The sequence below is a fragment of the Chaetura pelagica genome, unplaced genomic scaffold, assembly GCF_000747805.2.
Source record: "Chaetura pelagica isolate M959 unplaced genomic scaffold, ChaPel_1.0 scaffold142, whole genome shotgun sequence".
In the NCBI taxonomy this organism is placed as follows: domain Eukaryota; kingdom Metazoa; phylum Chordata; class Aves; order Apodiformes; family Apodidae; genus Chaetura; species Chaetura pelagica.
The window spans coordinates 7,811,986-7,822,476 of record NW_009952973.1 but is presented as its reverse complement, the minus strand read 5'-3'; positions in this window follow the sequence as shown (position 1 = coordinate 7,822,476).

The following is a 10,491-nucleotide window of genomic DNA, read 5'->3' as shown; positions in this document are numbered from 1 at the left end:
CCTGCTGAGGAGCAAAAGCTGTCTAGTATATAGTGTTTATTTTGCATTAATTGAGGTAATTGGTACTTAACACTATTTTTAGTTTAGCTTGCTCCCCACAGATGTTTTATTCTGCTTTACAGCAGTTAAAAACATGAGAGAGGTATAACTAAAATAGTTTAAAACCCAAGTAATTGTGAAATAGCCAGTTTTATCCTCTGATAAACCATGGGGGCTTCTTAGAGGGATCACACTAATCCACAGTATGAAATAAGTTAGATCACTTTCTACAGTCACAAGCTTTAACAAATCTGTCTTTGATATCTCAACTCAGGTGTTACAGAATCACAGAATGCTGGGTTCGAAGGGACCTCAAGAATCATCTGGTCCAACCTTTCTATTACTACTACAGTTTGCATACAAGGCCTGTAAGATGTGGGGTGTCTCTCCTGCCTCTTCATTCTGCATTTATATCTTAGTGGTGTCTGAAAAATACACTGCTTGCTCACAGTTACACTGATGTTAAGGAAAACCGCAGGTACCTCATTTCTGCAAATCAAACCCTGATGCTGTCTCAGCCATAGAGAACTACATTTCCTTGCCATAGGATAACAGAGAGGTCAGAAAGGCTTATGATCCTTGGACAGAAGACTGTGTAGAATAATAGAATGAACTGTGAAAAAAAAAATGATGTTGAAAGCATCTGGGAGGTTTTTTTATGCATAGCAGACATTATACGCTCTACTCACTTTCTGTGATTAAGTTTACTGTTCCTGAGGCCTAGAATTAGCCAAATAAAACAGCAAGGAAGCCTTCTCTGTGTTTCTTGCCTCCATTTCTCACTAACATTTTTACATTCATTCACTCCCCCTTCTAATAGAAGGTGGGGGAAAAGTGCTGAGTACAGCACTAATGACATGAAAAAAAACCACTGAGCAGCAGGGAACAGCAGGGAGGCCAAGGTTTCAACCACTCTCCCTTGCTCAGGAAAATTTCAGTGACCTCTTGACACCTCCCATGGGAAACTTAAAATTGAAAAGAGTATTTGCCAAGTAAATACAAAAAATGGCATTAAAATAGTATTGTTTCTGACTTAATCCTCCTAAATTCAATGGAAGTAAGTTAAGGTTCCCGAAGCAGCTATAATGCACTAACTTCATTCTAGATGGCAGTGTACGTGGATATATATCAGGACTGATTAAGAAACACCTCCACACACTCAGAAGCAGTATTCACTTGGGAAACTGAAAAGAAGAATGCAAAAATTGTTACAGCTTGTTCCTGGATTATCCCAGTATTTTGATTATGCAACACTACCTAGAGTCAAAACATTGTTAATTTGTCCTATGAAAACAAAAGGGAAAGGCATTTCAAGTTAGTTATACCCTGATTGTTTATTCTGCCATGTTTTTTGCTGGGGTAAATTACTTAAGAATGAATGCTGGGATATACTTAGGCTTTACTGTCTGCCATTTGCCAATTTTTATTCTGAAATTCGATGATCCAGAATGAAGGGATATTAGAGCACACTGCACCTCAAACATTCCAAACCATTTCTCCCCACAGCTATAGAATGCCCTTCTGCTACCCAGCAACACTTGCTGGTCATTACTAACTCTGATCCTGCTTGTTAAGAGTATTGCAGAAGACAGGTCGCTAAACTAGAAATGTGTGGTTTAGTTCTGAGAATTGTCCCTTTTCTTCTTCACCAGCAAATTATTTAATTTATGCTGCAGCTATAACTGCATCTGTGCCAGTCATTATCTCCCCTCATTTGTCTTGCTTCCTCTTTCCAGTCTTTTTCATTATTTGCAAAGTCTTCAATGTATGAGGTAACTCTGCCTTCACACTCCCCAGCCCCGTCATAAAAAAGAGCACAATAAATACCTTAAGTAAGGATGTTTCCAGAATGCAATACCAGAGAAATGCTCACCGACTAATGTGAACTGGCACATAAGGAAATACCTAGCACAGCCTGTTTGCTGACAACTGTTTTGAGCACAGCTGCCTTAGCTCTATTTAAGGACTATGACATGGATTAAAAATACATCCCTTTTTTAGTGTAGGTGTAACCTTGGAGAAGAATGGTGCATAAGCAGTTTGCAGTGACGCCTGTGAACACGCTTTTGGCTTGCTTATCCATTGTCAGTGCCCTAGACACATCCACAAGCAGGCAGCTGGTGTTCACATTGGGGAAAACATTATTTGAAAATTAGTTTGACTATAGCTCATATAAAGTGTGTATTTAAGAGATATTTAAGAGCTGAATCTTAGCTAATGGGAGGGAATCCAGCTGCCTGTTTTCTTTGGCTCTGAGAGTCAGTTTGATATGATTTACATTTTCAGAGCTGTCTGTACAAAGAAAGAGCTAGAGGGTTGGTTTTGAGGCAGTTGGGGGTTTTTTGTGTTTTATTGGTTTTGGTGGGTTTTTTTGCTGTGTGTTAGTGAATAAAAATTTTACAGCCTGAATTCCTAGTTCCACAAAATCAGTGACTCCAGGCTGTGGGACATTATAAGGAAGCACAAAGGGTGGAATGTATTGTTAGTAATGATCTATGAGATAAGATTTTCAACTAAGCCAGTGCAGAGAGGTCTCTTGCCAGATGTGTGGGAGTGAAAGTGACACAAATCTAAAAAAAAAAAGTAATAATTTTTTAAAAAGGCAATCCCAAAGTGATTACATAGCCTTGTAGCTCTAGCAGCCTCAGAGAAGTCGTCTTTTTTGCTTTTTTTATCTTAATTTCTTCATCAACTTAAAAGCCAAGTCCCAAATTTTATAAAAGAAATCCGAAGTAGTGCCATGAATACTCCATAAATTTATCTCACTTCCTTAATCTTATTTTCAGCAAAGAAAGGAGTTTTTTTCCTTTCCTACATTCCCCTGTTTGTAAAGAACTGTGGTAGTAGAATCATGGAATCATTTGGTTTGGAAGGGACCTCAAAGATCATCTAGGTCCAACTCCCCTGCATGGGCAGGGACACCTCTCACTAGATCAGGTTGCTCAAAACCCCATCCAATCTGGCCTTGAACACTTCTAGGGATGGGACTTCCACAACTTCCCTGAGCAATCTGTGCCAATGTCTCACCACCTTCAAGCTAAAGAATTTCCTTCTCATCTTGACCACATGCTGAGCCATCTCATATGAACTATAATATTATGTCAAAGGGTTGCACCAGATGATCCTTGAGATCCCTTCCAACCTGGAATCCTATGATTCTACGATTCTTCCTAATATCTAATTTAAATCTACCCTCTGTCAGTTTGAAACTGTCCCCCCTTGTCCTGTCACTACAAGCCCTTGTAAAAAGCCCTTCCCCAGCTTTCCTGTAGCCCCTTCAGGTACTGGAAGGCCACTATGAGGTCTCCTCAGAGCCTTCTCTTCTCCAGGCTGAACAACCCCAGCTCTTTCAGCTGGTCTTCACAGGAGAGGTGCTCCAGCCCTTTGATCATCTTCGTAGCCCTCCTCTAGAATTAGTGATTCTGCAAGAAATCACCAGGGAGCTTGTCACTTTATTTCCTTACTTTCATCCCAATGTATTGAAAGATTTCCTTCAGAGTCAACCTACATTGGAAATCCTTGATTTCTGCTTCTAAGGTATCACAGACAAAAACAACGGTGCATGGATGGTACAGTGACCACATCCTAACCTTTGTTCCAGAAACTGCAGACAACTGAAACTGTAAGGGAGCCTCTGTACCTTTCAGACAACACAAGAAGTATAATTTGTACAAAAGGGAATGCAACTTTCTCATAGCTGAAGACACATTGTAAAAGGGGATGTTTCAGTCAAAGAAAAAGCTTTACCTTGGCTTACAACACTGGTTTGACTAGTTTGTTATAGAATGTTGGTGCGCTTTAAATGCTGAAATGCGTATTAATTTTTTATATCCTAATACATAAACTCTTACAAAACCTATCTTGTCATGCATGTATGTTTGATACCACAGCAGAACTGTTTAAGTGTGGCAGAGATATTTGAAAAGTAAACATGCTGATAATTTTACTTGCCTGTCAGATAGCTCTGCCCAGCAGCATTTTTTGTAGAAAAATGTTATATTAAGGAAATAAATAATTTTGAAAAAAAGTAGCTGATCATGCTTTTAAGAACAAACATGACTACTTTTTTGGTTTTTTTGCAAACAATCAAACTTTTGCAGCACTCACATTCTAAAATGGTTTAATTTAGAATTTAAACAAGCTAGCAAATTCTTGTAGATTTCAGTCCAACGCCACATGAGTTTCATATGTAAAGATGTCACATATAGATGTCACTGGAGTATCTTACCAGTACCTGCTCCTAAGCCTGGGTGTGCAGCACAGCAGCATTCGAACTCCATTCTGGGACAAATTCCAAACTGACTCGCTGCAGAAGAGATCTAGGTGAAGGCAGTATGGTGCTTTTCAACAGATTTCCTCATTTGGACAGCAGGAGGAACTGCAGGACTCACCATAAAACACACACAAATCAAAGTACAGACATATTATAGCTGTTACTATATTTTTCTTATGCTTTAGCACAAGTAGTTTTTACAAGTTGTTCCTCTGTAAATGCACCTCCTGTAACTGATCTTAAAATTAGACACCTAGAATAAGATGCTTGTTGAAATTCACAAAATTTTCTGAGTTTCATTATGTTGTTGAGCAGTTGCCTGAAAAAGAAATAATATCCCTAAATCACCTGCTCTAGAGCCTGTGCTCCAAGTGGACTTGATAATTTATGATCTAGAAAGACTGAAGAAGGCACTTCATATGTTCTGAAGATATTTTTGGAAAATGTGAAGAGGTCAGAGGTTCTGGCCTGAAACTTTTTGGAGGATACTTTTCTGAGGATAGATCCCTGAGGCTTTGGCCAAGGATGTTTGCTCTAGGAAGGTTAATTTGAAAGGAGGACTCCTCCAGTACAGTGCTGTGAATTCTTCCCTGTTTGTGACACTTACTGACTAGCTGTAGTGCATTTCTAGAAATACAAAATATAAAAAAAGACCAACTCCAGGAATTTAGACCTGACATGACGGATACAGACTTCTCCTAATGCCCACAACTTCCCCCCCTCAGCACAGTCCATGCGCAAAAGTGCCTCTGACTCTTCTTGGCAGTTCCACCTCCTCCTAGCTAATGTATTTTTTTTGTCAAAATAGTAGACATGCCAAGCAGTCAGTCTCCAGATTTTCATTTGGTAATGAGGTGTGATAATGAAGACCAAGTAAACTTCTATGAATGTTGAATATCCTTCACAATATTATGTTTTCACTTATTTAAAAAGAAAAATAATTGTTTGGGCTCCACAACTTATCTCATCTGTTGGTGTTCTGAAAGCTTCAAACTTTTGTCACAAATGTTTCTCAGAGATAAAATTGGAGTTTAGTCACTCCAGCCCACAATCACCAAAAGAGGTTGATTACAGTTCTGCCTGAACTCAGACTAGAGTCATTAACATATCAACTCTGCTTAAACGTTTATATGGTTATCAGTTTGCTCTTCATATAAAACACAGGGGTTAAGTCATCAAGAAGCTTTACCCTCGGACTTGTATGTAGCCCTTGCAAGTGGAGAATATATCAATAGCTTTTCAATAGCTTAAAATTTGCTAACAATATAGCAAACTTAAAAACATTAAAACAGCACATAAGTATTCCAAAAAGTCTAAGGCAGTCAATAATTCTAAAACTACATCTTGAATCCCTTACGAATCTTTGGGAGAACAGTTCTAAATAGGATTGGGAGATGTCTAGAAGAGGCTTGAACAGAGAATCTGGCATGCCCTTGTGAGCACATCATTAATTCTAGAGATGCATATGAGCATTAGGACCTACTTTGCAGCTTCACAGATGCAATCTGCAGCTTATCAGGTACATGCGAGGAAGGAAGAAGACTATTTGGTTTTAGAATAAATTTATTAAGCAATAGATTCTTGCACTTCTGTATCTCTTCTAAAATGTTCGCTGCTGTGCCACTAGTTTGATTTCTTTAAGTAAACATTCTCCTGTGCTTTCTCTCTAACCCTGTTTGTAGTAAGTGCAATTTCAAGCTTGCCATTTAATGAGATGCAGGCACTATGTGCCCCTCTGAAAAGTGATAATTAAAATCAAGCTCTTGATGACCTAAACACACCAGCACCTTACTGCATTTCTACAAGGCACAGCAGTGGACACTGCAGCTAGGCTACATGGATTATAAGCACCCATAAACTCAGTAAGCATTTGCCTGTGACCAGCCTGTGAGAAGTGTCTTAAGGTAATAAAGAACTCACCTGAACACTGAGAATTTGTAACATTCTTTTTCTTTAATTCCATAGCATTTCTTTTGCATATTCCCTCATTGTGAAGCAAATTAAGTTCTTACAAAAGCATCAATATGGGCAAACGTACAATTCCAACTTCACTTCATTAGAGAGAACTAGTTGGCAACATTAATACGCAACTGGTACTCTCCTCAAGAAAACAGGAAACTAAAAAGTAAAAAAAAGTTAAATGCAATCTCTCTCATGTCAAGTTTGAGGTGCAGCCAGGCAACTCTTGCCTACACTCCAAGCTAGATGCCTAAAATACAGAATAAAGAATAAAACTAGAAGCCAAAATGTACTGAAAGCACAACAACTCATTTCTCCTGCTGCCTCACAAATAGAAGAATACTAGAGATACTTCTGGCAGGATGCAGAAGCCTCAGAGGTACATTTGTATTACAGTCATTGATCTAGTTATGACTAGCTCACAACACAGAAAGTGCACTAGGGGTAGCAGAAAACTCAAGTTTGCCAGCAAACTGACTGGATCAGGATCAACCATGCTGAGCTCCATGCTGCCAGAATTCTGCCAACAGTCCCCAAGCCAGGCAATTTAAAGCTAGCACTAATCGCAGCACAGACATCTTGCTGTGAAAAAAAACCCAACAAAACCAAGAACAAACCACAATCCTCTAAGCCCACTTCCCTACCAACTCCAAAACAATACCACACACACACAAAATAATAATAATAATAATAAAATCCTCAGCTCTTTAATGAAAAAGGAACAAAGTAATCGAGGAACATCCTTGCTCATTTCCACCAGAGACTGAGGAAAGTTGGTCACGCTTCACTACGTGCTGCACTTGCCAATAAAAAGCCAGCAATACCAGCATGGCCATCAGTGGTAAATTCTTACTAAACTGTTGTCAGTGGGAATTTTGTGTGGCCTTTGAAAGGATATTGCCACTGTATCTCCAGGAATACTTTTACAAGGAAATAAGATTAACCTTTTTGGTCTGTGCTCAAGATCTATACTGCACGGGAAAGACGGGCTAATGTGGACATGACAAATGGGGAAACACCATCCTTTCTGACGAAAAAAAAATAGCTATGAAAATAGTTTAGTACAAAGAATGTATCTTTAAAAAAATGATTATTCTTCTCAGTATAAATAATTTTAATATTAAAATTAATTCCTGACCCTATAAATAAAAAGAAAAAATCAGACCATGACTGCTACAAGACGTTATCTTCTGTCACAGTTCCTTTTTGATAGGACATAACACCTCTGGTGTGATGATTCTTATTACCTTTCAGTCATCTGAATACTCTGAGGATGGAATTCACAAATAAATAAAACATGCCTTGCTATATTTGTTCTTACAGGCCAGGGTTTCTCTACTTGGCACTCAGTTACTCAGTTTTGTTTTATCAATCTAAATATAGAGATGATAATATAACTTTTTCAGGCACATAGATTATCCTGCCATCAGGGTCACAATCTCCAGGGACATTTTGTAGTTTTAGAATGGAGACTGGACCTGGTTTTGCTTTAGAGTGTACTAGTATATTTTAGTGCATGTAGTGCTTTTTGCTCCTTAGCGCATTAGTTTATCTTATGTCCGTATGGTTCAAAAGATTTGCACACTAACAAGCAGAGACCTGTTCCAAAATGTCTCACACTACTCTGTAGTTGCACTTCCTAGAGAACTAGATGTAAATTATTATGGAGTGCAACTGCTAGCCTCACTTAGCAATAATTTATTATTCATTGGCAAAACCTGACAGAACATTTGTAAAGATATTACGATTGTAGAGATTTTATGGAAAACAGTGGCCAGACGTAAAATGTAATGTCCCCCTATGGAAGAGGGTGCCCACAAAGGTCACGTTACCTCTTCTTGTTAGCCCGCCAAACTAGCAATTAGCCAGTGTTGCCCAAAGCCAGGCACAGCGCATACTGCCTCACATTTTGAAGACATAGAGAAAAAACCCTAAGGATACTTGGAAATGTGATGGAAATGGGAATTATCGCAGCAAGTTTTAGGGAGGAGCAGAAAGTATGACTGTTTTGGCAGAGAGGGCTAATGACACGGGGAGACCTGCAGGTTGTTTGGCCCACAGAAGAAAAAGAAGGTATCAGCAAAAGGGGAGAAGGAACACATAGGACCCAGTGGGTTTATTGTCCCAACAATGCTGGACACAAAACACTAACGAAAGAAAGAAACCAGGAGTTACCTGTTCTGCTATGGGCACTTGTCTGTTGCTGTTCTGCCTATTGCCCTTTTCTTCTTCCTTTACCCAACAGCTTCCAGATGAAGAGAAATGGCATATACTGGAGAAAAAACTAAGTTTGTGCCTGAAAACCAACTTCAGAAATACAATTTATTGTAGTAAAAATACGTTTTCACAAACATTAAAAAATATTAATAGACATAATTGCAGAGATCCAGGGATTTGAGTAACTAGAGGCCTTCTTCACTCATATCTGTGTTTATAATGGTTCCCTGTCTTGTGCAATCACTCCTTGGCATCAACTTAGTAACAGTTGTGCAAGGAACTAATGAACTGTACCTCAGAATGGAATGGTATCAAGAAGAGAGGCCTCCTCGTGTAAAACTGAGCAAAGTACAGTTCCCTGCTTGTGGCTGGAAGTGAGACTGAAAAAATGCTTCAATGTCATAGCAGTTCTGTTCCTCTCATTCCTGGCGCCAGCCTGTTCCAGCCACTCCGAGTCAAACCCCGCACCCGTAAGAGGGCAGTGGCGCGCACCAGAACACACACCCACAGGTTTTTACACGGATTATGTTTGTTTGAAAATTAACTACTGCTGTTGCTCAGGAAGTAACATATTTATCTGATACTCTTCAGACCATTTACTGCTTTGGCTAGTATCCCAAAATATATTTACTAATTTACAGAGTGTATATAAAACATTATCAAACACCAACCCTGATAAAGGGCTGATCTTCTTATCCTGCTTCCCTGAACTTTCATCTTGCTTCCCTGGTCCACCACCTGTATTATAAATTCCTCTACCGTTTTAATAAATATTTTACATTCCTTAGGCAGAAAACTAAGTTTAGACAAAAATAATTGTGTTGTTTACAAAACTGTGCTGGAAAGGCTGGCAGATTAGTACATGCAGCCTTGATGAGATCTTTGGGAAAAAAAGCTACGGCCGAAAGTGAAATTCATTTCTAAGATGAACTTCTGTTCAGATTCAGCAAGTCTCTATTTTAAACATATCGATTGTCCTTCCTTCGTAGCAGCAGTGCTCACATAGCAAGACAGAGAAATACCACGAGACATGAGAATATAGTTAAGTACCAGATGCGTTTATACCCTTCTCTTCTATTTATGTTACAATACTCCCTGGAAAGCACAGACACAGACCAGAACCCCATCTAGATCTGTTTTCCCAAAGCTCATAATTCACGGGGGAAGAAACTTTATTATTTAATGAACTGTAGACATTTAGCACTTTCAATATTCCTACTACTGCTATTTTTTTGGTGTGATTTTTTTAAGATGTATTCAGTGTGAGCACGTATTTGGGAATCCTAATAATTAGAGTATAATTGCCATAAGAAACAAACCAACAAATCCTGAAAGCAAGACAGAAAGGCCGGTCAAGCTACCAACTTACACAAACCTATACAACCCATGCTACATTCATATAAAAGAGCTTTTTATATGCACGCACAATTCAGTAAGAATGACAACAAACTCAAATAGCTCAGAACTACACAACAGGAGGCTTTCAGATTGCTTCGTTTTTGAGTTGCAGCAGGTGAGATTTTTAACTGGAACTTGCATAAAAATGTATGCATTTCTCTAGATTTTTCTCACCATCTATAGAAAAGGTGCCTCATCCAATTCAAAAAGCGTGGGGTTTTCAAGTTCCTTTTTGCTGTTGTCTTTTATGGTAATTTATATGTACCTTAGGTTTTACGTCCTCCTTCATTCCAACAACGCTGTAGAGAGTATGTCACAAAAAAACCAGCCTCCAAAGCAAGCGCTTTACCTCCTGACCGTGAGCGTGTGTGCACGCGTGGGGCCAGAGAGACACCTATTTTGGACACTTTCTGACCTCACTTTGAGCGACACGAGCAAGTTTCTGCCATCCCGAGAGGGGCACGCACACTCGCAATTAATGCCGAGGCTGCATCCCGCCTTACCCCAGCGCGGTCTGCAGGGCCCTCAGGGAGCGCAGCCGCACCCGGGGCAGCACCGCAAGTGCCCAGGCACGCGGCCCTCCCTCCCTCCCGCCCCGCACCCAC